This window comes from Meleagris gallopavo, chromosome 4 (genome assembly GCF_905368555.1).
Source record: "Meleagris gallopavo chromosome 4, MGAL_WU_HG_1.1, whole genome shotgun sequence".
Classification (NCBI taxonomy): domain Eukaryota; kingdom Metazoa; phylum Chordata; class Aves; order Galliformes; family Phasianidae; genus Meleagris; species Meleagris gallopavo.
Window position 1 is genome coordinate 66166191 of NC_139407.1, and position 26753 is coordinate 66192943.

Genomic DNA, 26753 nt, shown 5'->3' on the forward strand with positions numbered 1-26753 from the left:
CAAAGTATCTGCATTGTTCTATTTAATATGGCCAATAAAAATTTATATCTTTCCCTTGAATTTATTCTGAATTACATTATTGCAGTAAATAATCACAGCAGATCTGATTGAAAGAGGAAAGGATCAGATTTGGTTTTCATACAGGCTTTGGGCTGTGATTGAGCAAGCTTAAGAGTGACATGTCTTTAGCAGACCAGCATTATGTACAGGAGATTTTTTTAGACCTGAGCCACTTAAAATAATTCCAGTGGAGTGCTAAGGGCTAATTTCCAAGTAAGGAGAGTCACTTGGTATTTACACTTACATAAGAAGTTGCTCCCGATAGCAAATGTAACGTTTCAACTACAGCAACCCAAACCATAAGATGTTTGAGTTCTTTTGATTCTAATGATTGAGAAAATTAGGTTTAAAACATTTGAAACAAAAAAGTGGGTTGTCAGACAAGGCACTGGTGTTCCTGACCCTATGTACACGTGCTTGTGCTCATGTACACATACATGCTCTGCATCCAAACTGCTGTTGCAAGTGAGATGAGATTATCTGTCACTGCCTGTGACAGCTATAACTCCAAAGCTGAAGAATTTGTCACAGTAATGCACTGTTGGCATCTTCTTCAGATCTCGTGTCAAATATGTGAGTCCTCTGGGGATGCGTTGGGTACCCTGGGGAATGTCAAATGTGATTAAATTTCTATGCATAAACAGCTGAATCCCAGCAAAATCTTCATTGCCTTTTACAACTTAGGGGCATTACAGGTGATTGTGTTTATACAGTTAGATGTATACATCCAAACCTGTTAGCTGAATCCAACCAAACTGGCAAAAAGACTTGAGAAAAAAATTAGGTGCAATAGGAGATCTTCCTCAGATATATAGAATTGCTCAGATTAGAAAAGAACTTGAAGATTATCAAGTCTAACTGCAACCTAACCATACTACCCTAACTCTAACCCTAACCCTCTGCTAAATAATGTCCCTGAGCACCACATCCAAATGGCTTATGCTGATCTCTAATCAGAATATATGAGTTAACCAAGAACTGCCTCACACAAATATATATTGGGCAAAATTTGCTACAAAATTGTAACAAAAGAGGCAAAATAATGCAGGTGTCAGAATTCTTTCTGTTTGATTCTATGCTATGGATATGAATAAATGTAAATTCCAGCACTATCATTTACCTGTTTAGCAAGATACTGTGGTAATGTTTGCAGCATTTTGCTGTCGCTTCCAAAAGTATGCAGACAGCCCAACTCATGTTAACTCAGAAACAGATATAACATATTTGGAATAATAAGCCCTACGCAAGATGTTTAATTTTGAGGCTATGTCAGCCTAAGTGCTTACTAAATTTGGGCATTTCTGCAGTGTGATCCACTATGTAATGCAAACAAACAAAATAGGTTTTGATTAATTGCTTTGAAGTCCTTGGTGAAAAGAACTTCTGAAGGAAGGCATTGTTGCTTCTATGCTGAAAAATTGGCTTACTTCATGTAAATATAGGGTTTTCATGCATGTTAATATACTAATTGAATTTGTGGTGAAGATTTTTTTCTAAGTAAGCCAAGGACACACAAGTTTATTTCCTCAATTGCAATTATTGTCTGGTTACAATTTTGTACCCCAGAACATGCCACATGGCTCTCCCTGCACTCCAGAAAGGTGTTTTTCTTCTATAGGCTCTTAATGTCTTCCAGCCTTGAGAATGTGTTACAGATATTGTAGTCAATGCAGCTAATGGAGAAAAGGTTATTCTGTTCTCCCTGAAAAAGAGAATTGCTTTTCTTCACTTGATCAGCATCTCTCCACCTGAATTAAATTTCCATTGAGTTGTTAAAGATACATTTGCACTGTATGTTAAATGTATGTTTAATATTTCAATTGTAAAAATAATCCATATGGGGAAGTGGTGCCCAGGGACATGATTTTGTAGAAGGTTGTTAGAGTTAGGGTAGTATGGTTAGGTAGCAGCTGGACTTGATGATCTTTAAGGTCTTTTCCAACCTGAGCAATTCTACAAGGCCATAACAATGGATACTATAGAGCATATATGGCATATAATAGACTTCAGGAGGGTTGCTTTTTTGTAACTGTAGAAGAAAGTGTGCTTTGACTTATCCCTAATTCTATTTCTAATGCATTTTTTAAGTTTTGAGTGCTCTCCATTTGGTTACAGCATCCTTGGCCCAAGATGAAGTTTGATTTGTATGTGACTGTTCAGCTCAGGCTGCAAAAGCTTTTGAGTTACTATCACTTAAACTCTCTCCATAAGTGAGTTTTCATAGAATTATAGAATATTCCAACTTGGAAAGGACCCACAAAAATCATTGTGTCCAGCTCCTACCTCCAAACAAGACCACACCTCCTGAGGATTAAAACCATACTTCTGAGAGTGTTGTCCAAATGCTCTTTGAACTTCTTTTACATCCTTTAAAATCACCTCTGACATCACTTTCCCATCTTTAAAGATCACCATAGTGCTCATAGAAAACTGTCATTTGAAACACATGGAGCAGGAGATGAGCTATGTTATTGCTGCTGTGTGGTTTTGGAATTGCCTACACACCTAGGTTGTGCTAAAATTGTCAGATGCATCTGTAGTATTCCTTATTTTTGACTGTGAGTTCACAGGTACAGCTACTGTCATGCTTTGTTGTGCTTTTAACAGAACAAATCTCTAATTTCTTTGTCCTCCTTGTCTACCTAGGGCTCCTAATACAATGGAAATTGTGTCAAGCCAATAGAAAATGAGGGAAAATGAGAGGGCAGGTAGGGCTTGGCTAACACCACCATACTACTCATTCCTAGAAAGACTACTGATGGAAAGACTATTTTGTTTTACCCAAAAAGGAATCTGTATAGCTAATGAATTACTAATCTTAAAACAACATCCTTACAGTGTTGCAGAGGATCCAGCAGAGAAGAATAGCTGAGAAGGAAATTAAATGTAACATAAAAGCTTCTGAATCTTGATAACTTGTTTTAGGCTCATCAGAATTTAGTAAATAAATAAATAAATGGAGAGGAGGGGAAAAACAGATTGGAGATGTGTTTATTTTCCCCAGGGAGAACTTGAACATCCGCTGAAGCCCAGGAGAGAGTGTTAATGAAGTAAGGAGCATCAGGGGAGCTACTTGACATAATACAATCTTTTATTTTATTTATGGGGAACTGATTTCTCAATCAAAGTGTCTGATGTTAGCTTTCAAAGAGCATCCATGAGGGGAAGAGAAAAAACCTGCAGGGACTCTCACCTTATTACAGGCTTTTAACTGATCAGTTAGTGATTTTATTAGAAGTGTACAAGGAAACTCTGTCAGGATTCAGCTCAGACTCAAGGTACAGCTTCAGCTGTACAGCTGAAAATTAGACAAAGCAGGCCTGCCTGTGCTGCTTATAACATCATGGATAGCAGTGAGTTTCTAACTGGGACATTAGCTACTGAAACGAAAATTGAAAGTGTGAGAGAAATCCATGTCTGGAGAACAGTGGACTGCATCTGTCTTAGTAAATAAAACACTGTTTTCCTAGAGCCGCTGCCCTCCTCCTAGAATGATGTAGCCTTACTCTTAGTGCTGAGGATAACCTCCAGCCCTTTTTGTACTGAGCCTCATCAGGCATTTTCTATGAAAATACATAGAATCACAGAGTTGTTTGAGTTGGAAGAAGCCTTTAAAGACCAACTGGATCAACTCTCCTGCAGTGAATAGTAACATCTACAGCTCAGTCATGTGCTCAGAGCCCCATCCAGCCTGACCCGAATTTCTCTGAGGATGGGGCATCCACCTCCTTCCTGGAAGCCTCTCTGGGAAGTTGGTGCTTAACTACCCTTAAAAGCTTAAAAAAATATAAAATCTTTTTTCTTATATCCAATAAAGAAGCCAATAAATCTCCTCTCGTTCGATTTGGAAAAATTTCCCCTCGTCCTATCATGTCAGACCCTGATAAGTGTCTGTCTCCCTCCTGTCTTATCTAAGAGGCTGGCATTAAAACCTTGCCGTTTGCCTTGTGCCACTGGAAAGTTCAGAGGTAACCACATAGACTCAGGGCTCCAGAAAAGAAACAGTAAAAATGGCTTAATGGCCTGTGTGGTCCCAGTATATGTTCTGGTCTATCCTTGTCTGGAGCTCCTGAGACATAAGAGCAGAGCAGAGCATTCTGAAAACTGAGCAAACCAAAGTGGGTTGGTTTTTTTTTTTTTTTTTTTTTTGTTTGTTTGTTTGTTTGTTTTTAATCAGGGAAACTTTGCAAAGAAGAGATAGTCTTGAGCAAGTAGTGAGATGGGGAAAATTGACATTGCTCCCCTCCTAACGGACAGTAAAACAGTATTTTACTTCTGGGGAATACATTCTAGAAAGAAAATGCTTGATTTGAACTCCTAAAGGAAAATAAAATAATTCCTTTGTCTGTCCAGTTGGTGCTACTTGTGTCAGTGCAAATAAGCTGTAGCATCCCCAGTAGCCTCAAATGTGCTTGGAACTTGAAAACAATCATTTCCCAAAGCTCAATACAATTGCCAGCATGGAAGGTGAGAAGGAAAGGTGTTATAAGCCAGCAGACAGGTGGATTCCTAGAGGAAATCCCCTCCAAAATCCAGCCTAAACCCTCTTTTTTTAATAAGAAGTAGGAAAAAATTAATAGAAATAAGTGAGCACATGTGCATATGAGTATATGCAATTTAATGCATGTTTACATGTAAAGTTTAATGAAAATGGAAAATATGAAGGTAACAAAAGTGAATACAAATTACAACCTTGCCCATACAGGTAATATATGAAAATTAAAAGATTCACTTGAAAACAAATGACAGTAGAAAAGTCTGCATTGTAGGTTTTAATGTCCTACATTATTATCAAGCAAAAGTAGGAATGGAAAAGGAAAGGCAAAACAAATTTCTGTTCAATATCTAGAGTAACACTGGAAGGTGCTTTAAGTCCATCTGATAAATTGAATAGATATTTCTCTATTGGAAATGCAGAAGATGCAAGTTGTCATAGAATAAAGCTTTATGTTTCCTGAATCAATTGTTTGAAGTAACATGTGCCCACAAGTGTTGTAAAAATAGCTGATTCAATTTAACCACTCATTTCAAGTATATATAACCCTGGAAATCCATTGTGATGGGAATGAGGGAGGTCAACAAAGTAGGAAGTTTAGACCAAAGCAAAAATAAAGGATTTCACAGAAAACAGGATGTTTGTAATGCTTGTCAGCATGCTGCCATGAAAATATGTCAAATATATTCTTACTGTTTGTTTAATAATCTATTTTTTTAATCAGCCAAAACAAACAGGCCACTGTTCTTTCTGGTTCTGGGCTGTAATTTATCTCTTAAAAAGAGAAAGAAAAACAAAAGCAAAAAAACTCAGAGTATGGTACAAACACTGATGGAAAAAACTGTCAGACTGCTAAAAAAAAAAAAGAAATCCAGTTTTCTCTGTTTTTTGTTAAATGCTACATTGTAAATTAGACCTCTTGCCTTCCCTTCTGAAACTCATGCACTTCTAGCATCATAGTGCACATGTCAGGAACTGTATGACAACAAGGATTTCTGTAGCATTTCGTTTTAAGACTAGGCATGCTGTGTCTTCTTCTTTCACCTCACTTTTTCATCTTTTTTTTCCTTGTCTTTGCCTTGCTTTGCCTTTTGCCTTGCCTTGCCTTCCATTTGTTTCCCTTCTCCATCCTCCCCCATTTTCAAGCTAGATATCAACACATGCAGAAGTCAGAACAGCTAGGTAACTTGAACTCCTGAAATCTATACAATGTGAAGTTTTTAAACCATTCCTTTTTTTTTTTTTTCCTCTTGGTGGCCTAGTTTTCTGCCCAGCTAGTGAACTGAAAATGTTCAGTGAAGGTCAGATGAGAGCCTGGGCTGATACAAAAGAAGTTGCAAGAGAATGTAATCAAAAGGAGGGAATGAGAGAAGGGCAGGGAAATGGGACCACAGCAGGGATGTGTTAGATCAGCTCAGCCAACTCACTGAGCATTACTGACAGATGTTTGGTCGGGATTACACATCAATACTCCAGATCTGCAGCAGTGTGGAGTAACTTAAATCCCATGACAGGATTTTGCTTTTTATGAAACTATTTATTTATTCCTTCTTTAGAAGACTTTTTAAGAAAGTATCTTTGGTGATGACCATCAGAAGAATCTCTCTTTTGAGTTCTGTCAGTGTATTTTCTTTCTTTTACCTCAGTGTTAACAATCACCAAATCTTCCAGTACTTTTGAAATGCATCTCCACCTGCATTCCAAATCTGCACTAAAATCCATCAAGGTACACAATAAAGATATGCACTGAAATAAATTCATCAGCTTTCATCTGGAAACAGGTCTTAAAGAGGTGACATCAAATACCTTTTAGAAAGTCTTACGTGGAATCATCATTAGGATTGGGAAAGAGCTCTAAGTGAAAGCAGATTTAACCTATCAGTTCTTAGCAAGTGAAACACTAGCTTTGTCTGTATACGACATTTGGTAATCTGTTGTGTTCTTTAAGAATTTTCATGCAACTCTATTAATAAACTCAATGGAGAAAATTGACTCTAACCTAACTAAAATCAGGACAGCTTTCAAAATTGATTCTGTGTGCGTTTGTTCTACAAAGTCTTACATTCAATTAAATTTAAACCAGGAATATGTGATTTGTAAAGAGAAGTCATATCTTTTCATAAAACTGAAAAAAAAAAAGAGCTATTGAGCATACAAGTCTTATACAAGTCTTTTTTTTTTCTTCTTGGGAACAGAAGCAAATGTCAAGCGAAGTACAAATTGGAAAAGATTGTTCTTGTTTAACTTAATTAGCATACTTAGACAATTTAAGTCAATTTCCCTGCTGTGGAGCAGGGAAGATATTAACAATCTGAGAGATGCTCATGTTATAAGGTCTCATGGGACAGGGATAATTTAGCACCTGTGTAGCAGAGGGGAAAAAACTTAGCTTCTACTCAGATGACAGAGTGAGAAAAATAGTGATTAGAATCATAGAATCATAGAATCACAAGGTTGGAAACGACCTATAAGATCATCTAGTCCAACTGTCTTCTCATTACCACTGCTACCATAACCTACTAAACCATATCTTGCAGCTCCTCATCCAGACAAATTATGATTAATATACAATAAAATCAGAGCTTGGAGAACTCTACTACAGAAATTCTGTAGAATTTATTTTGCTGTCATCAATATTTCTTTTAGTGAAAACTGGAGAACTGTGACTTGTGGCATTTTTGGACCAGACATAAATTATATCCTTCTCTTAGGTTTACAACCAAGCAGAACATTTACATTTACATTTGGAGACCCTATGGAAAACATTATAAGAAGACTCAAGTTGAAAAATTCTCTGATCCTGAGGTCAGTTTAAGGCATCTTAGGAAGTGACTACAGATAAAGATGAAGATTTGTGAAACTGTATTTTTGCAGTATTCACAAATAATATGTAATATTAAAACATGTTTTCTACTTTTATACGATAATAAAATTATAACTAATGAGCTTCATAACCATTCCTGTGCTTTTACAGAAAAGTTATAATTTTTAAATAGTTACAGGTTATGTTCAGAAAACATGGGTAAAATGTTACTGACGTATAAAAATCTGTTTGTTTTGCCCTAACATCTCATACGTAAGAAAATACGGCATGTTCACAGGTCTGATGTAATGTCCACTTCAGTCTTGCTACTGGGTAAATAGACCATCACATCCTATCTTATTAAGTATATCCACTGCTCACCTGTAGTGAGCATTTCTAGCATTGAACTGGTCTGTCAAAATAGCCAGAGTAATTTATGCAAAACTGGTGAAGATCCAAATCTAATAAAGTACAACTGAGCATGGCTTAATAGAGTAATTGCTTTGTAATTCTAGTAAATGACAACTTCAGTGTCCCTGGTAACGTGGAAGTAAGTGGCAGAAATGAGAGATGATTTGTCATGGACAGTGAAGGTGTCAAAGTACACAGAACAGCAGCAATTCTATGGGTTTTTATTGAATACCATTGGATTATTACTTAGGTTCTATGAATATATGAATATATGTGGCCAACATGTAGTTTCATTTGTTGTAATTTTGCTTGCTTAATAGTATCATTTTACGTACAAATGAATAAATTACAGAGTAAAACACCCGTTGAGCTTTGATTCATCTCTTTTTTCCCTGTAATCAAAAAAGAAGGGTAAAAACTTAATAGGAACAAAAGCAGGATAATGCAAATGATCCTGAAAAAAATCTGTCCCTCAGAAAATTCTTGTACACTCTGTTCTTCTTTCTCTCATCTCACTTATAAGACAAAACTTCTCCCCAGGCACTCTTGATGTAGCATACAAATTTTAAGCTAGTAAATATACTGACATCACTATCATTGATAAAGCCTGTTAGACTCCTAGAAACAGTATTGATTAGTTAGTGAGATATTTAATCATGTTGTCAGAATTAAGTGTTGTTTTAATAGTACCCTTTACCCATTTAATTGGTTCTCTTGTTCATTAATAGTGTATGAGTCCTAAGGCTAAAAATGTGCCACTCTTTTCAAAAGGATTAGCAGTTTCTGCAGAGATTTGACTCGTGTGTATGCCCTAGTATTGAGATATTTTATCAGGGTAATCAGTATTACAATTTGCTCTTGGTTTGTGCTTTTGTTGTGTTGCAGTCCATGGCAGTATGACAGTCCTCAGATGTGAAGTGTGAGCTCTGATGGTCTCAGACTAATTCCCATAAATGCTGGGAAATGCCCTGATTGTCATTGAGTCTACTTTTTTTTTTTTTTTTTTTTTTTTTTTTCTATTTGAAAAGATATCTTTTGTGGAACAATGCTTCATTAGAAACTTTGAAGCTTTTGAATGAAATATTTTCCATCCTAAGAAAGATCCTGTAAATATTTTATTAATGATCTTATTTTAGCAGCAGGGATGTTTATCAATTTCAGTAAAAATAGAAGCATCTTTCATCATGCATTGAAAGGATACAACAGCCAAAAACTACTTTAATCCCTTTGCAGTTTTAATGGGTTTTATTCTGACAGGTTGCTCACACTTCCTACAGGTTTTACATAATCTATTGACATTTTTACACAATCACTTCTCTGGATATTCCCTCCCTAACTTTCCCTTTTTTATTTACAAGGAAGTTTCTGATACATTCATATGTTTTATTCAGAGGAGAATATTTTGTGACCTCTTGCCATCTCAGGGGATGACCATGCTGAAAGGCTGTTGCCTTTGCCTTATGATATTTTCATGCAGGACCTTTATAACTTGTAACTTATAAGAGAAGCAAACAAACTTACTATCCCAGGTCTTACTTGGTAAAATTTTACATTAAACAAGGATTATTGAGTGACAACAGCATGAAAAGCAAAAGTGATTAAATGATTGCAACACTCAATCAGTCAGTTAAGTTGGTCTCTTTAGTAACAGCTACAGAAGCTCTGAAGAGAGAAGTCCATCAGTTTTCATCCCTTGAACTTGGTCTCTCTTAGAGATGGAGTCATCAGTGGAGATTGATGGGCTCCAACCTAAAGACTGTGAACAAAACAAGCAGTGTTTTAAAATACGAGTTTTTCTTTTTGAAAGGCTCTTATTAGGGTGCATTTCTGGATAACTATCCTTAAGCCATCATCTCTACATTTTACTCTATGGACTGCAAAGTTTTGAAGCAAACCGATCAAATTTCTGTATAGAATCTATACATAAACCTTCTAAGTCATATGGTGTTGATTTAAAATCAGGGCACAGTCCTAAATATATACTGAAATACATCTTCATAGGCTTAGCACCGTCTTGTCCAGGGCCTTGGGACATCTGCAAGCCAGTTAAACTTGGTGAAAATCTTGAAATTCCACAAGACCAGGCTTCTGGACAAAAAAGAAAATAAGTCCAATCCGCACTCAAAACAATTTTCTCAGGACCATGTCCAGTTCAGTTTTGAATGTCTCAAATAGGAGATGGAGTACAGGATATCCATCTTCTATGGGTATCTGTGCGGATATTTGATGATCCATATAGCAGAAGAATTTACCCAATATCTTGTGCTCCATCCTGTACGCATTGCCCCATTCTTCCACCATACACCACAAGCTGTCTTCCCATTACACATTGTAGATAGCAGTAAGATGGTCCATGAAACCTTCCCTCCACTCTGAGCTGATAAAGCTCACAGCTTCTTTTCATCTGTCCTGAGTTCCAAGGTCTGTTTTTTGATTCTGTTTTTTCCAAACTCCAGCCAGGATCATTGGAATGAATTATTCTCCAGTTTTCTTTGTCTTTTCCTTTTTCATGAGGTTTCTGTCAGCTCATTTTTTTTTATCTTTTTGAAGTCTTTCTGAAAAGCAACGCCATCCTCCAGAATACTGACTGCTGTAACCAGTGGTATGGTAAATACAGCAGGGCCATGTTACATGAATGACTACAAGTCATGAGCAACTGTGGCTGAATTTAGGAGGGAACAGTTCCTCTCACTGCTCTTCAGGCCAGTTGCTATATTTGGTGTCAACTCTTTGAAAGGGTAGATAATTGCAGGACAAGGGGAAATGGTTTGAAGTTGAGGGAGGGAAGATTTAGGCTGGATGTCAGGGGGAAGTTCTTTGCAGAGAGAGTGGTGAGGTGCTGGAACAGCTGCCCAGAAAGGTTGTGGATGCCCCGTCCATCCCTGGAGGTGTTGAAGGCCAGGTTATATGGGGCCCTGGGCAGCCTGGGCTGGTATTAAATGGGGAGGTTGGCAGCTCTGCGTGTTGCAGGGGATTGGAGCTTCATGATCCTTGAGGTCCCTTCCAAGCCTGGCCATTCTGTGATTCAGTGATACTGTGGTGTGCAACAATATCCAGATTTGGTTTAGTATTTGTCAAGTGACCTTGATGAAAAAATCCTATGCAGGCTTAGAAGACAACTGTATTTTCTTATACTGCCATGTTTGACACATTTCATCCTGGGTCTGTTGCAAGTATCTCCAAACAGTACAATGAAAGCCTTTTAACAATTTAATTTGGGAAGTTTTAGGAAGCAAATCATTGCAGATCTGAAAGAATATTTGCATCACCAGTCACTCTAAAATTATTCAGCAGATTCCTGCTTTTGGAGCATACTGGATATGGCTGATTTAATCTCTGATACAGCACTGCTGCTCTTGCATACAGATCTTTTTGTATACCAATAAAAGCATCTGAAGCTGTCAACTTAAAAGTTTCTTTAAAAAAAAAATAAAAAGGTTAGCTTACATATATATCTATGTCTCTGCTCTTGATATTGTGCATTTATTAATGTATTCAAAGCTAATAATTGAGATATATACAATCCATTTAGCAAGATGAGGTGGACATCCATTATTAACTGTTAAATCAGCGAACTGTATTGAGACATAGACCATGGGGCTCTTATTGCTTTGTCCATGAAATTAACAGAGTTTCCATTGTAACTTCAGCAGTGTTTATGTTCTGTTCAGCATGGGGTTATGAACTGCTTTACTGTCATGTTTGAGGAATATGTTATATTACTGAAGCAGTCAGTAACTATAAGTTGATTCTCCTCTGCACATACTGTCACTAATGCAGATACGAACCTGGACTTCCATCATAGTTTAAATAATTTGAAAAGTCTATACAGGTGTAGAAAAATACAAACAAAACCAAAATCTACCACAGTTAAAATTATTTAAAAATAAGAAATGGGTCTTAAGCTAGAAAGCTCAACTTTCAATTTATTTAGCTTATAAAAGATCAAGAGCTGAATTAACTATAATGCATAATTAAATACCTTTATAAAAAAGGTTGTAAACTCTGATGGGGTTTTCCTTTACCTTATTTTTCATTTCTTCATTTCAAATAAAGCAGAGAGAGGTGTATCAGGAAGCAGCAGCTTCAATTACGGATTGTACACTGAAATTATAAATAGAACATAAGCTTATAAATAAGGAACAATGTGTTAGAAGTGAGGATGATTAAAAGTTCAAGTTAAGCATCAAAGCTTTCAATTTGCATCTCTTGATTACTTCAGGTGAAGATGAAGTGTATTGCTTAATTATTTATTTCAGCCAAACATAATCCATTGTGAGGAAAAAAAAACAAACCTTTGATTGTACAGTCTGTTGGATACATGAAATGAGACAAAAAGTCAGACTAATTGCTACAGAAACTTCTCATATTTTAAAATGTTCTGTCTTAAAATGATTATAGTAAAGCCAGCTTTAGCGGAGCTCTCTTTTGAACACTCATTAATTATAGAATCATAGAATCACCAAGGTTGGAAAAGATCAGGTTTTACTGACTAAACCCCAAAATGAAATTTGCACAAGATCATTTCCAGAAGATCTTGAAGGAAATGGCTTTTTCTGTACCCTTTCATCGCAGTCAAAGAGTTTTCTAACTGAGGCTCTGGTCTGATCCATAGGACATCTAAATACTGCTGGAGACTGCAGGCAGAGTATAGGCACAACGCTTCTTTTTCCTAGACCCTTGTCTGAGATGGAGGTAACAATATTTCTTTTCTCCCTGCCATTACCTTCCTTGGCTGATTAAATACTGATTCAAGAGCTCTTAACCAGATGTCTTATTGTATTAAGCCCTGCACTGGTATTTAAGACAAAGTATTGTTCTATTATGTACCGCTGTTGTGCTCAGCACAACAGGGCTTCTATCCCTTCTGGTGCTTTTCAGGCGACAAGAACACAAAATAAAGGATACCAGATTAGGGAGAGGCATAACTACATTTTTTTTTATTATTATTAATTGCTAATAGTTTTAACACTTGTGAGATATCATTGGGAAATCTGTACAATTATTTTTAAAATCCTATGTGAATATGTCTTCTGTACTGTTCTCCAGAACAATGTATTTTACTGATCCTCTACTTCTTAAACAGTATTTGAAATACTACTTTGTACACTTTTTTTTTTTTTAATAATAGCATAAGTACTGAAGGAGAAAATTGAAGTTCTTTATGGTCTGATGATTAAAGAAATACACCCTACTGTTGAACTGCTTACCTGCTTAACTACCTGTGATGTTGGTTTGCCAGAATGCACAGTACAATCTTTGAACACAAGTAAGTAGAATGTGGTAAATACAGAAAACAGAAATGAAATATTGGTGTTTTTGTTTTGTTTTGTTTTTAATTATTATTTGTGTGTGGTTTTCGTTTTGTTTTGTTCTTTACTTTAAAGGAAAAGTCCTTTGAGACATCTCATTTTCCTCAAACCTGAGGATATCCAATTAAGTTGGCCAACAGAGGAAAAAAATAAAAAGGAAAATCATTGAAGAACCTCAGAAATCTGCCTCTGGTTTTATAGATGTAATCAAGATATGAATGACTGGTTTTCTTGTTCCCCATTTCAATGGCATTTCAAATGTGCCATTTCCTTTGGTAGTGGATTGAAGTTGAGATATGTTTGAAAGATTTTCATAAGAGTAGAAAAGGTAGCACTTTCCTCTCAATAACTTAATCTTACTGCTTACCTGCATAACAAATACATGTTTTATGGCCACTTCAAAGAAAATGAAGTGCCTTTCTTTCCCCTTTCCTCTACCATTTCTCTGAAAGTCAAGAACATGGCTTCAAAGTACACGCTAGCATGGGTTATTAACTTTGTTGGATGGTGGCTTTGAAACTGAGCATCTCTTGTAACTAAGATGGAAAGCTGTTGTAACTATTTATGTAAAAATAAAATTATATGCACTCTGGAAAATTTTTGAAGGAAGCTTGAAGCATTTCCATCAGAAGCAGTCTGTGCATTTGATAGTTATAAAATAGGTAGAAATAAAAGATAAACTTAATGGATTACATTTTAGATCAGCTTCCAAAACCTAAAAGGTATTTGAGGTTCTTCTTCACCTTGTTACACTTTTTACAGTATAACACAAATGCCTTTCCCTCTTAATTGTAAAGATTGTGTTAATAGTTCAGCAGAGGCATAAATGAGGCCATAAAGCCAAACACAAAATTCAAGTTATGTCAGGATTCAAACTGCAGACTCAATTACACTACTTCACTGAAAACATTGTTTAATTACTGTCTCCTTCTTCTATCTCTACTTATGAAGTTTTATGAGGGCAGAAGCTGTCTGATAGAGTAACTTGGGTAAAAAAGGAAACAGCTTTGTAGCAATGGAAGTGTTTTGCAGTCTGATGACCTGCATCATAAACATAATGCTGTGTATCAGATGCACTGATGCACTTATATTACAAAATAGGCAAACTTCCCACCCACAAATTAAGAAGGGCTAGCCTCTTCTCCTCAGAACTTAGCACATATAATAAGGGATATTTATGATGTCTTCTTGTAAATCTTACCGGCAGATATGGTACTAACCTCCACTGTCCCTGCTCCATGTGCAGCTCTTTGCCTTCAGCTGCAATTCAGACAGAAAAGAAAGCATACTTGACTCAAATGTGGTGTCCTGGGCTATCAGAGAGATCATATCCCCTGATAAGATTCTCCCTGAGTTTTCTAATCTCAGGGAGAGAGAGATTCATGCATTGATTCAGTTTATTTACAATAAATAAATAGTTCAGACTGAAGAGTGTTCCTGTGTCTCCACCAGCTATGGATGGAAGGCATATAATTTGTCTTCCAGAGGCAAAATGCTGGATAAATGAAGTCTGTTCCAAAAATGACAGTGTAGACTTAAGTAGACTACCTTAATGAAAATTGTCTACCAGAGAAAGAAGATCTGATAATAAGAAAATACATTTGTAAGCACGTCATTAGGAGTTTGAGGATTGGTTTTCTGCTAATGTAACAGCTCTGATTCATAGTATCAACATCTGCCCTAATTAGATAAGAAGAAATTAAAATACCTTGCAGTATAATGCATATAATCCTTAGCTGACTTCGTAAAGTAAAGCAAGCACAATCTATATTGTCTCCTCACTACAAGAAAGACATTGAGGCCCTGGAGCTTGTCCAGAGAAGGGCAACAGAGCTGTGAAGGGTCTGAATCACAAGTCTTAGGGTGAGCAGCTGAGGGAGCTGGGATTGTTCAGTCTGGAGAAGAGGAGCCTCAGGGTTGATTCATTGCTCTCTACAATTGCCTGAAAGGAGGTTGTGGTGAGGTGAGAGTTGGCCTCTTCTCCCAGGTAACTGTGATAGGTTGAGAGCGAATGGCCTCAAGTTGCTCCAGGGGAAGTTCAGGTAGGATATCAGGAAAAACTTCTTCTCCAAAAGCGGCTCAGGCATTGGCACAGGGAAGTGGTGGAGTCACTGTCGCTGGAGGTGTTCAAAAAACGTGGAGTTATGACACCAAGGGACATGATTTAGTTGTGGTAGGTGGATGATTGGACTAGGTGATCTTAGAGCAGTTTTCCAAACTTAAGGATTCTATGATTCGATGATTAAGAGTTTGGATCTCAGTTTGCTGCTAACAGAACAGATTCATAGTGTCCACATTCACACTAATTAGATAAGAAGAAATTACAATATCCTGTACTGATTTATATAATTCTTAGCTGACAGCCTAATGTAAAGCAAACAAAATCTATAGCACTAATTCAAATGCTGGCAAGTTAGCTAAGTGGGAGATTTGGAAATAATCTTTACCATCTTGTTTATCTGAGTGTATGAAAGTAAGGTCTGGGTGTGACATTTACTGTCAGACCTGATATAGCCGTGTCAATTCTTGTGCAAATATTCATCACATCCTTTAAAGCTATGGAACTTTTCCTGGTAGATTAAGCTAAAAAAATCTTCCTTAGAAAACAAGATGAATGAAAAGACATTCTTGGAAAACTTGAATATGGGTGTTGCTTTACAGATCGGGACTTCTGAACTGCAATATCAATGATGTAATTTCTACTATAGTGCATCATATGGGGAGATTGTAGGAAAGCACACCTTTGAGAACAGTGCTGCAAGATCATGTATAGTTGCTGATTGTTGAAGACTCTTTAGGAATCCGGAGACTCTGTTACACATTTAGGTAAATTTATATTTATATAAAGTATATAATTTTGTTTCTCTTGGTCACGTTACATAGCCTTGTGGCAAAAACAGGACAAATAAATCTCAAGAGTCGGAATATCAGAAGAGGCAGACAGTGATTTTGAAAGATACAGAAGAACTAACTAGAATAAATATGTTGGCATTTCTCTAATACTAACCTCTTTAAAGAACCTTTATGACTCTCAAAAATTCTGGAATTAAAAGTAGAAACAATTCAGGATCTCCATCATCAGATAAAGCAACTCTTTTCCTCATAAACTGAAAAGAAAGGTTTCATAGTTAGGCTATGTAGTAGAAATGCTGAGTCACAGCTTGAAACAGTGATGGACCACCTGGTATGAAGGCAGGGCCAACCCAGGGAAGCTCAGCTGCATGCAATGCACCTGAGTGACTGCCAGGGGCGGAGCCAAGATCTACCCCTTCCCAGACCTTATTCAAAGGTTGGCAGTGGAGATAAGGGTTTTTTCTCTAGATATCATGCTTATCTGTGGACCTTACAGGCCTTTTGAAGGTAAGCTGTTTTTTTTTTTTTTTTTTTTTTTTTTTTTTTTTTTTTTTTTTTTTTTTTGGTCTAATTTTTTGCACCTACTGATGTTTCATTTAAGCATGTTCTCTCTGTTGGTAGTCAAAGACCTTGCTCCTCTGCCTCTTTGTTATGCTTTCTATTGTTTTACTGGCTGCTACGTATTAAAACAATGGGATAAAGACAAGGTAGAACCTGAAATATATGAAAAATGTTTAGACTAAGTTACTACACGTACTGCCAGACAAAAACTTGTCATTCATGAGGCATGGGAATTTTGAGCATGCACAAGTATTAGATCTGCAATTATTAGTAAAAATAAAAGAGCTCTATCAGCAGATCTCAATAACTGTGCCACGAAGAATTAGAATCATTTGTAAAATAGAAAACTGGGACATATAGAATTGTGGAGTGACTGACAGTCATCTGCAAAGCTAATGTCAGCTTTGGGAACAGAACCAAGGACATTGTAATCCCTGGACAGAAATACTCAAGTTATCATTCTTTTCTTCCCCAAATACCATTCTGTCAGTGAGTCATTATCTTGATCTGGGAACATTGTTTTTCAGGTCTTTATGCCCATTCATTCTCTGGTGTCCCTACGAAACAGATGATTTTTATCCCCTGGTGATTCCTGTCATGAGAACATCTGTGCATGGGGACAGACAAAAAGTCCCTGGAGTACTGATCCTATTATCCAGCTCCCAGAACACATAATGTTCTGCTCTCTACAAAACACAATGGATTTGATTCAACAACGTAAATATAGAAACCATCAATTTCCCAAATAGCTAATTATTTTTGAAAGGGATACATTACTACTTTTTTTTAGAAGGGCAAATACTTACAAAACAGATGCTTTCACCCACTTTACTTCAGAAATTGTCAGAATCTAGAAAGCTGTTGCTAGTCTAAGACTTGCAGTTGCTCTTCTAACTTCTGGATAGAAAGAAGACAGAGCAATAATGATTTTAGAAATAATTAAAACTTGTACAAATCATAGCAACTGTTTGGGGAAACAGCTCATACTGAGAGAGCAAGGACATTTCAGCTAATCTTGGCTACCTCTGATGCAGAGAAGCATAGAATTGTTCAGGTCGGTAGGAACTTCTGGAGATCTCCAGCCCTATTTACATGTTCTTAGCTGGCTCATTCAGTACAGTTTGATCTGGAAAGATCAGAGCCTCTCTAGAATAAACTAGATTTTCAATCACCTTTATAGGAAGAATGATTTTTATATGCTTGAACAAAATACTTGTTTTATTTTGTGCTCATTTCTTCTTATCCTTTCACTGAGCTTCACTGAGAAATCTGTTTTTATGCCACTGTCAGAACCAGATGTATATTGATAAAATCTAGCAACTGATTTTTACAACTGTCCTAGATTTACCATGTTTTTGTAACACCTTGGCTTCGGTTCAGTTTAGTAGAGTGGTAGGTGATTTTTAAGAAATAAACTTTTTCTTAAAGAAATAAAAATACTGCTAAGGTTATTCTAGTCTAACAAAAATGCTGGATAACTACCATTGCACGCTTGCAGCTTTGTCTGATTTCAGGTTCCTGCTGCCTTTTCTTATTCCTTCCTGCTTGTTTTCCCCACTTTTCCTTTCAGATTAATTCATTTTCAGTTTTAGAAATATAAGAGCCATTTTTGGGTTCAGAAATATAAAAGCCATCATATTCAGATATTAAAAATCCAGAAAGGAATAGCTCTTCTGCTAGTAGGAGATTCACATTCCTGTGTTTACAAGGCTTTATCTACTTCCTGTTAGTGGGAACTGTAGCAAAGAATACATCTAAGCTCCATCTGCAGAACTCATGCAGCATGACACTGGGTGAGCCAGAAACTAAAATGCTGTGCCATGGCACAAAATAACGCAGCATTTTGCCTGCTGACATCATTTGAGGTGTATCTTATTACTAAGAGCAAGGAGAATTCACTTGGCTTGGTACATCCAAACATCAAGGATGTTGATCAGGGGATCCCATCTCTGCATAGTATTTAATGAAAATGGGAAAGGGTCCTTAATAGTAAAAGATTATAATCATCCTCAATGTCACTGTATAAATGCACTTTTCTTTGTGAAGGCTACTGGGAACTGGTACCAGGGACTCTCTTTTATTGAACCAGTGATGAATCCTGTTGCTATACCTGAAAGGTTTAGCACCAAAGCATTATTATTCAGAGGAAAAACTCTACAGCATGAATGGAATTTGAGAGTCAGTGCACTTTTCAAGACTGAAAATGTGGGGAACTGAAATTATTAACTAAGAGTAATTTTTAATCAAAATGGCCCACAAGATCAAATTAAGAGACAAAGTTGCTAGCAGTTTTTATTTAAGGAAGTAACAGGAGGTTTTCATGTATTTCATCACTTATTTTTTTTTTGTTGTAGAGAATTAATCAGAGAAATCAAAAGTAATCGAAGAAATCCTGACTTGAAAATATTAAAAACCTTAGCTCCCAAAATTACCTCTCATAGAAATAAACTATAGCTCATAGAAAGTACATTTGTTTTCCACAGTACAAATAATAATTTACTATTGTGGTTTAAAATATATTTTTAAATTCAAGTTTTCAGTATAGCAGAGTTAAAACTGAAATACTTGAAATATTTGGTGACTCGGACAACATTTCATTTCAGTCAAGTAGTTCTGGCTTCAGCAGAAGTCTCTCAATTGAATAAAAGGTATTATTTTTTAAGATGAACTAGGTTAGCAACCAAGTGGTACTAATTTTTTTTTTCACTGGCTATACTTAAAACAATATCACATAGCAAAATACAATGATTTACTGAGTTGCAAAACTTCATTATTTTTCTTAGTTTTCAAAACTTTCTTGCTTAAAGTGTAATAAAGAATAACACAATTCTCAGATTTATATATTCCTCTAAATTCTATAAAATAAATATTTGCCTAGAAATGTTAGTAAGCTATTGATACAAAGAGAATAAATAAAACAACTTCTGCAGTCATGTGGCTGTAACTAAGAGTAACAAAGCATTCTGGTTACAGTTGTAAGAAAGTGCTCAAAACTACGCAGAATGAAAAACAACAGGAGAAGAGAGCATGGTTTGGAAAACCTGAGCTGAATACAAAGGTGAAGTTATGCTGTGAGCTTGAGCAGAAGAACAGATCAATCACTTTCCCTAAAAAGGCAGATCAATACACTGTAAACCCAGTGAAAGCTGAAATAAAAGATCAGGAATTATTAGCCAGGATCACTCTAACACAGGTAAAGTTGCCTCTGCCAGCATCTTCAGAGCTACTGTCCTTTTATGATATTGTGCAGTATCCTCTGGACAGACCCAGCTGCCCAGAGAGTGGTGGGTTCCCCATCCTTGGAGATGCTCAAGGCCATCTGGATGTGGCCATGGGCAGCCCCATCTAGTATCAAAGATCCACACTTGGACTACCTGTCTTATGATTTGTCTTCCACTTTTGGCAGTGCATTGAAATGATGTCATGAAGTTACATCACTTATTTAGATTGCAGCTTTTAGTTTCTTTTTGGGAGGCTAAGAGTAAAACCATTGGTGTTATTACATGCAATATACGTTTTGCTTTTCCACTAATGACACATACTTTATTTTTTAACTCTCCAAATGTAGCAGATATAACAGCTTTTCTTAAAAGATACCTTATAGACTTAGTGAAAAATAAATACAGAAACCTGAGCTGAGTCTATTGCAATATTAGCTAGGATCGTACTGGTGGTAAATGTTTCTCACTATTTATAGCATGTGATAAAATGTGTTGCCTGCTGACAGAAGGTATGTCTAAAGATGATGATGAATGGAACAGCACTGTTCCTTACTGTTATTTATTTTAAGACTGATCCAGTTTGAATAGAAGTTAAATATTTCTTTGAATTTGATTCTTTATTCAGTACATGAGTGAACTTTTTCTTATATTTTTCTTTGAAATGGAACTCTTGAGAAAGCATATATTCTTGTGACTCAGGAGCAGCTGGATGATCAAGTAGTTTGTTTTTTCACCTTGATGTATGTTAATTTACCACTGGGCAGTGACATAAGGCCTCCTGCAGTTAGTAGTTGTAAAAGTTCATGAAAGGACTCCAAAAGGTACCTGTCGATATCTTAAAAGCCTAACCATTCACAGAGACAAGTTACTAGAGGAAGGACAGCTAAACATGTTGAGGAAATACCCAGGGGTGGAAGGTTTTCCTTATGGTCTTTCAGGAGTATTACAAAGTCAGTGTTTTCTGTGATAAAAAATTTTTATTAGCTGTGACTTAGCTTGGTCTCAGGAGACACTAGATCAGTGCTTTCAGAATAGCATGTCAAACAATGAACAGCTACAGCTTTTCCAGCATGGAAGAGAAACACAAATTAGGAAGATGTCTTATTTGTCAGAACACCTGGAAAAGACCACTATCTTGTGAAAATTTCACTTAGGTATTGTCAATTTGAGTAACTGGTCTGTGATACTGAGATGTACTGCTCTGAAAGCAATGCCTCCTATTTTATTACTTTAGTCAACAATGTGAGAGGTGGATGTTGGTGCTCTGGCAGTATGAGTTGAACCTTCCCACTAATATTCCATTTCGTTTTGTTGCTGTGCAACAGATAGCAACAGAGGGGCAGTTGGACAGAATGATATTTGACAAGGAAGTGCATATGAAACAAAGGTGCGTCATTGAATTCCTTCCTCCATGTGGAAAAAAATGTCCACATTAACATTCACTGATGCTTGTTGAATGTTTATGGAGACCAAAGAGTGGATGTGAGTACAGTGAAGTGGTGAGAGGTACGTTTCAGTAGTGGTGATAATGACAATGGGTTGCCTCTGCTGGTGAGGATTTCTACAAGCATGGCATGCAGCCTCTTGTTCATTGCTTATGAGAAAGGATAGGTGGTGGTAGTAATTGTGTTGAGAAATAGTTGTTTTGTAGTTGAGAATTTGCTTCATCAAAGAGTGTTTTTTTGCTCTTTGTATCTGTTGTGGTGGTTTCCATGGAAATAAATAGGAGGCATTACTTTCAGAGCAACCTATGTAGTATGTTATTCTCCTGGTTGCAGGTGTCCACAGACTGAGTCAAACCAAAGTAATCCCTTTTGAGCTGAAAATGTTCTACGTTCTGTAAATTTCCAACTCTCCATAGGATCTTAATGTGCAGTAATACAACATAGAGCTGATGTATGGTTTGACCATCATCAGATAACTGATTTGAAGCTTTAAAGACTTCTGAATAGCACTTACCATTTAAAAACATATTTGCTGTTACTGCTTTGCAGACCAACATATGGAGATTTACATTAGTCAGCATCAAAGCAACTCGGTTAAATGTCATTGAAATGGTCTTAGTACTTCTCAGTGCTGAGAACTCCTGTTATTTCAATCATGAATCTTTTTTTTTTTTTTTTTTTTGAGTCAGTGTTAAGGTTACTTCTGTGGTGAGTAGGTAAATATTGCTGCTAAGAATACAAGTACAAAAGGACTGTATAACACAAATTTTGCTGCTCTTATTTCTATAACCTCCTGATTAGAGGAAGTTCATAGACATATTTCACCATTTTGAATAACTTCAAGGAGAAAAGAACAGCTTGAACTGAGCTTTTTCTCTTGTACTTTGTGCTGCTTTTTCCAAGAAACTGTTTTCCTCTTTTTTGAAGTAAAGTAGTAAAATTAAGTAATTCTAATGTGTATGTGGAAAACAAACTCTTAACTGAGAAAATCACATTTTACAAAATTATAACTGAAACAACCTTAAGGTATTTAAGGATATTTTCAATGCTGTTAAGTCATTTCTGTCCAGCAGTAAAGCGAAAGTAATCCACAGTACACTTTCTTTGCCTGTTTTCAGCAGTTTTCCTACATGCTTTCCACATGTTTACTCTTAGACCAAATACTGACACAGATTTTAAGACATCAGGTTTATAAAGTACAGGTGGGGAAAGCAATGCCCATGAATTCTGAATGTCTGAAAGAGGGGAACTTTAGAGATAAAGTTTCTCTCTGTGAAAGTGTTTGATTGCAGGGATCTGTGTGAACATCATTGCTTGAATATCTCCAAAATGTTGCCAGGTACTTTTTCAGAGCTGGTGAGGAGCGTTTGTGCAAGCCTGTACTTTTTCCATCATCTAGTCTATAACAGCTTACATCGGTTTGGTTGAGCTTGTTTTTCTGTAAAAAAGTTAACACAAGGACAAATGGAAACCCCTTGCTTCCAGCTTCCAGCTTGATTTTTTTTTTTTTAATTTTTAGTGTCATCACTTCAATGTGATGTTGTGCATTACTCTCCTTAGGTACTTAAGGGATCATGAGGCAAGACTGGGATCCTTTTAAAATAACCTGGAAGTAAGTTGTATATGTTAGTGTATTTCCACTGCTTTTATGACAATTGTCATCTGACATAATTACTTCTAATGTTGTTTCTATTAGCCTAGTAAGTGGCTCTTCAGGGAAACAACTGTGAAAGTTTCTTATTTTCTGTACTGGGTACAAATCCAGGCTATGAAAGCTAATAACCCTCATGGAGAGCAAAATTGAGATAACCTCTGTGTAACTGAAGTTTGGAGTCTCTAAGATAATTCTGTCTGGAGACAGAGGGTTGTATCTTACTGAGATCTTAAGCACTGCTAGCTGTGGAAAAACTGTAGGAAAAGAGCATGTTTTTGTATAGCTGGAAGAATAAAATATGAACAGTTGTGCTGGATTCCTGGTTACCCAGTCTGGACAGTGAGTTGATTTGTGAACAAATTGGAAGATAAAAAGCCACCTGAGTCATGCCAATTCTTTCATGACATTGCTTACACAGACTGCTCTGTTAATTTAGTGCACAGATACAGCTTGGGGTCAGCCCTGATTCAATCTCCTTAATCCCCATGAAGATACGAGGAACAGGCTATTCAAGAATGCCCGTATAATTTTCAAGAGTTCTTTGGCTGTGGAAGTGGTACAAAATCAGGTGGAAGAAGATTTATACAAACCTTTCTGTTATATTCTTATGTAGGAGTGCAATGACTTTTCATATAAAATATGGAGATATGAAGATGTACACATGATTTTTCCCTGCTGTTCCCTTCAGTCCTAATCAGTCTTAGCACACTATAAACTTCAGCTCTTATGTGTGGACCAAAGCTGTGGAACTGAACACAGTAAAATGTTTCCCCCTTGATGCGCTGATGATCACAGTATAAACATGGGATATGACTTAGAATGACCTCCTTTAGCTGAATGAAAATGACACAATCATTCTGTGATATTAAAGATAAAAAATTGTAATATTGAAGTCGAAATGGCAAACTTGAAAAATCACAGCATTTTAAATTTCATTAACAATGTCATAGTAGAGTGTATTGTCATTACTGTCAATGCAAGGTCAAGTAACCGAATAAATATGGTTAATATTCTAATAATAATAAATACATTTTTCCTGAATGACTATATTTATTTGAAATGCTTAGTGGTCTCACCAGGATTTTTCATAAACACTCGGGAGAGGAAAAGAGAGTAATAAACAGGGAAATGAATTTTTCAGATCAAATTCAGATATATTAAAAACATATGCTTTTTTCCAGTGGCAAAACATGAGCATATATTTGTGCCTTACAAGAAATTGCCACTGTGTTCCCAGATGAAGAACAACTGCTAATCAAAAGACATTTGTCCATATGATGATTATTGCTCCAACAAACAGGAACCCCATTTTTGGTTCTGTTCAATGATACCAGAACAGTTTTGGGGATGTGCTCATGAGTATACCCTGACTGCTCACTGTTGTGCCTGAAAAGGTGTTCACAAACGTCCTGTAGACTTTGCCAGCCCCACATAGGGCAGATGTGCCCAACAGTATGCTGTCTGTTTGTGGCTGTGATTTTTAGGGGACTGAGTGTTGAGATGTATTTAAGCCAGTGGAGTTTCATGTGCTGAAGTGGCTGACACCCAGCAGATTAAATGACTGCATGGCCATCCTAAATAATCTGTTGTGAAAAGAAAACCTGTGCATATCTAAATCTGCTGCACTTTTACAGAAGTGAATGCTATGACTCCTGTTGGCTTCAAGAACGTAGGCTACAATTTTATTAGACTTCCCTAAGAAAGTTTTTTCCTTTGGCATCAAGAAGACCAAGATCTGCCCCATAGACCATTAAGTTCAGAGTATGGCCCAGGATATTTAGAGCTGAGGATGATACAAGCACTCAGCTGGCAAGGAGAAAAGTGTACAAATGTGTATTGTAAGTGTTGTAGTTAAAAATCATTTTCATTTGCTGTATTTCATGAAAAAATCAATCTGATCTTATGTGTCAGAAAATTGAGTGCATTAGAAAATTCTGAAAATCATTTACCTTAACTGGTTTGCCACTATAATGCAGATGTAATTTTAATTCAATCAGAAAGGCACTTCCTTGGTCTTGCTAACCTGATACAGCACTTCTGCAGAAGAAGGGTCAGAACAGCTCTGTTTCAAGGTGTTTGAGCTAATCATTTTATTAACAGTGACTTTTTTCTTCCTTTCCTCTGGGAAATAAACATTTTTCACGCTGTTTAGTGGATTCTTCTGCCTCTTTCTCATCTGTTTCTCTGAAACAGCAAACCAATTTACTTACCAAGCAACCATCCTCCAATTCCGTATCTAAAAGATGTTTAATTATCATGAGAACAGTCATGTGAGATATTTTCACCGTTAGCTTTTTTACTTTCATTATTTGGCAATGGTAAGTGACTGATAAAAATTAGATTGCTACAGTGGGTGTGATTTTTTTTTTTTTTTTTTTTTTAGCTTTCAAGCTGTACAGTATACCATTTTTAACTTTTTAAATATTAACGGATTTACATGTATTTCCCAAAGGTTATATATCGAAAGTTGCAAACTAAAATGGAAATAATTTAAATCCTTTTGATATACTCACTCAAGGGGTTTACCTCTGAATTTTAATCTCTGTTTTTGCTTTCAAAGTGAGATTCCAGGTGGTCTGTTTATAATGTACACCCTAGGAAGGTTGACAGCTACAATTAGCAGCTGGATGAAATGTTCATTTCAGTCCCTTCTTGCTTTGTGAGCAGATACACTGGCTTCTGTATATAACTGATACTTTACTGATTTAATCCAAATAAGGTACAGAGCCAGTTTTTACAGTGTTGTGTGTGAGGAGTGAATGTATGAAGATAGGAGCTGACAGTGGTGGAAGGGGAAGCCTTTCCTCTGTGTGTCTGTGTGGATGGCAGGCTGGGATCTCATGTTGCAAAGGAGAAATAGGTCCACTGACAGCACAGGCTCCAAGGAAATTGCACAACAGCTAAGTAAAGTTGTGCAGTGAAAAAGAACGCCTGTCATAGACTTTCAAAGATTTAAGTCCAGATGGATTTTCTAGTTAACACTTCTAATTTTAAATCCTTTTTTTTTTTTTTAATCCTTCTCATTTTAAACCAGTGTAATTTCTCCTTGATTTTTTTTTTCTTTTTTATCCTATGGCTGTGTGTTACAGCTGTATTTGCTTCTCTCTTGAATACACTCCTTCGATTGCCAGAGCTCTCGTGCCCCTGTGACTCACAGCTTATTTTACAAAAACCATTGCTGAAGAGCTTGAAACCCTGGGACATGTGATTGTGTATAGAAAAGAGCAGAGTTCCAGCCTAAGACACTCGAGAGGCAAAGGATCAGGGAACTGTACGTCCATGGCACTTACTGATAAAGAAACGCTTTACATTTATTGCTGTATCTCCACTATTACAGTTTTCCCCTCATAATTATAGCAGTTGTACCACAAGAGGGAGCAAGGACATGGGTTATTTTTCACTTTGCTTTTTGACTATCCAAAAATCTAAGGGAGCTCTCTGTGGGTCTGAACCCAGAGGCTGCAAAAAATACAGGTTGGATGATAGAAAGAATTTCTTCCCAGAAAGAGTGGTAATACATTGGCACAGGCTGCCCAGGGTGGTAAAGTCACCATCCCTGGAGGTGTTCAAGAACTGTGTAGATGTGACACTGAGGGATGTGATTAGTAGATATGGGGGGGGTGGGTGGGTTGGACCAGTTGATCTCAGTGATTTTTCTAACCTTAGTGATTCCATGAAAGATGCTTCAGATCCACAGATAGAATTGGCTGATGCAAAATTCAAGAATTTAACAGAGCAACAGTTGCTCAGCTCTAAATAATGACAGAGATATTACAGCATATTTGTAAATTTAGGCATATTCAAAAGTTTGGCAGCTATCAAACAGATTTTAGTTATAACACTTTTATGGAAGCTCCTTATCCTCTATGCACACTTATATCCTCATGTGTGAACTGGCACTCTAGATCAATTTTTTATATAATCTTAGATGAAACCTA